The sequence below is a fragment of the Penaeus vannamei genome, chromosome 33 (assembly GCF_042767895.1).
Source record: "Penaeus vannamei isolate JL-2024 chromosome 33, ASM4276789v1, whole genome shotgun sequence".
Taxonomy (NCBI): domain Eukaryota; kingdom Metazoa; phylum Arthropoda; class Malacostraca; order Decapoda; family Penaeidae; genus Penaeus; species Penaeus vannamei.
The window spans coordinates 28,102,511-28,105,010 of record NC_091581.1 but is presented as its reverse complement, the minus strand read 5'-3'; the positions used below and the strand labels follow the sequence as shown (position 1 = coordinate 28,105,010).

Genomic DNA, 2,500 nt, shown 5'->3' with positions numbered 1-2,500 from the left:
GACGATTTCATAATACTGTTAGTATATTCGTGGTATCCTTCTGTACATTTTTCAAATATCACTCCTAAATTCACATCTACTAACATATGTACACATTACATTTGAAGGAAGCCTATGTATATGTTGTTACCCAAAAATCCCCAATAAAGAATTTCCTGCGATCACTCGGTTCGTACTTGCGATATACTTTCATTCTTACTTTCTTGTATCATTTGGAAAATCTGTGCCCCTAAAAAAAGGCCAAATATCACTATTACAGAAAAAAGAACTACAAAATATACACAAAAAAGTCAATTTACACCAATATCCTTGCTGTAGACGGATGAAAATCTTACACCAGAAGCCACAGCAGTAGTTGAAGGTACCTGGGGGTTGCACAGTGGATAATTGCAAGGGCCTCTACGTAGGAAAGGGGACGCAGGGAAGTGGCACTACAGCGAACGGTGCCTTTTTAGATCTCGTCCTTTCTTTCTTGACCCCTCCCCCTCCCCTTCCCCCCACCCCACCCCGTCGCTGCACCTGCTGTAGTACGGATAAAGGTATAAGAAAGGTCGATAAGGCTTGAGCTTCCAATTTGTAAAGAACGGACCATTATGGACGAGAAAAATCCGGATCACTTTTTTTTTCTTTTTTTTTTGCAAGATTGCGCTTAATTAGAAGGTCTATATAGCGATTCGTCACCCATAGTTGATCGTCTATGCAAATGAGCAGCGGAAAGGTCTTTGAAATGTTCTAATGCTCGTCAAGATTACGATTCATTGTTAATTTTTTTAATTAACTTTTTTATTTTTTTTTTGTTGTTGTTATTCTTTATTGTTATTCTTTTTTTATCCATTCTATACACATTGTTCTTGCATTCATTACTATTACTACATTTTTTACTTTTCTTGGTATATTTGGGTATCTCGTTTGGTTATTGTTGTTTTTACTATCATAATTACTTGTGCTGTTTTTATCAGTATCATTTAAGTTCTTATCATTACCCCCCTTACTCATAAGATCATTATTGCTGTCATTATTAGCTTTATTAATAGTGACATAGCATGTGTGCCAAATCTACTGAATTTCACTTGGAAGCAGCTCTAATATGTATGTATGTGTGTGTGTGTGTGTGTGTGTGTGTGTGTGTGTGTGTGTGTGTGCGTGTGTGTGTGTGTGAAGAAGCTTTTTAACATATAAGCTTTTCTTGTTATAAATCAGGAATTTCACAGCCTACTATACACAGCTAGAGCTATATGAATGTGTTGTGTTGAAAACATCAAACCCAGCAACCACTGGTGTTAATAATTATGAAAATATTCATCATAAAATTTTAACGAAGACAGTTGTAATTGCAGTATTTGTAATAATAATTGTACTAATAAGGACAAGAAAACGATTAATTAAATTCATCATAAGGTAAGAAATATCCATTCGATATATGGAATATATGAAAGTCGTATAGTGTCTGTAGCTGCTTGCTGCGGATTTTATCTATGCAGTTTATGGTCTGAGCGCGCACACACGTTTGTCTATGTAGATAGATAGATAGATATACTTAGCTTACCCTTGTTGCATCCCTCCCCCTCTCTAAATCTGTCTCTCGGCTGCCCCTTTCCTCCTGTGGACGAGTATCATGACCTTTCATTGGGCAAGGCGTGGCTGTCAGTGACTGCTGCGTACCTTTGATTAAAGACGATCAGTTAGGATGGAAGGCTCCCCGAAGAAAAGTTTCCCGTGCCGGGAATCGAACCCGGGCCTCGCGGGTGAGAGCCGCGTATCCTAGCCACTAGACCACACGGGATTTTCTATAAGGAGATTATAGTTAAACACAAATTACCTGTAATACCCATGTTCAAGAACCTACGACAATTAGCGTGAATTGTTTTAACTAATAATGTAGTAAACTCCCGTAATCTTGGACTGTTTACACTCGCATGTCTTTAGTGGGGTTTTCATAACGGCTCTAACGGTCAAATGGAAAGGCCTAAGCATTGGACTTCATAAGCATGTTTTTTTTTGTTTTTGTTTTTTTTTTGTCCTTATCCTGTACATTTAACTGTGATACAATGAATTCGTACCTATTACACTCCTAGGTTAATTGTAATTCAGATACAAAAGTCTATGAAAACGCTCTTTTAAATTAGTGTTTTTTTCATGTAGACGTGTTGAAATTGGCTGCCGTTCAGGGTACAAATTACCATAACAGAAAATAAAATGACAAGCTGGTGGAAGCGTCAGTTTTCGCTTTTCCTGATGTTTACAGGCCAGAAATAAGGAAGCGGTGGATAGCTGCCCTGAGACACTCTGTGACCGAGATCAGGATGGCGTGTGTGAGCTAAATTTTCTGTCGCGGATACCTCGACTCCTCAAGGACTTCTCACAATCAAGAAATTTATCTTTCATTAAGTTTGGTAGTGTATAGCTACTTGATTACCTGAATAGCGGTAGGTCACCATTATCCGAGTAAGGGATCGGAGCCCATGTATCTGCGAGACAGTAGAAGACAGATAATGTGGTG

General features: G+C 38.3%; 1 non-coding gene across 1 annotated transcript; it reads right to left on the bottom strand.

Annotated features, from left to right (window-relative positions):
* Window positions 1-1,711: 1,711 nt before the first annotated feature.
* Window positions 1,712-1,783, bottom strand: TRNAE-CUC (transfer RNA glutamic acid (anticodon CUC)). The gene has a single exon. It is a non-coding gene; the product is annotated as a tRNA-Glu (tRNA).
* Window positions 1,784-2,500: the final 717 nt, after the last annotated feature.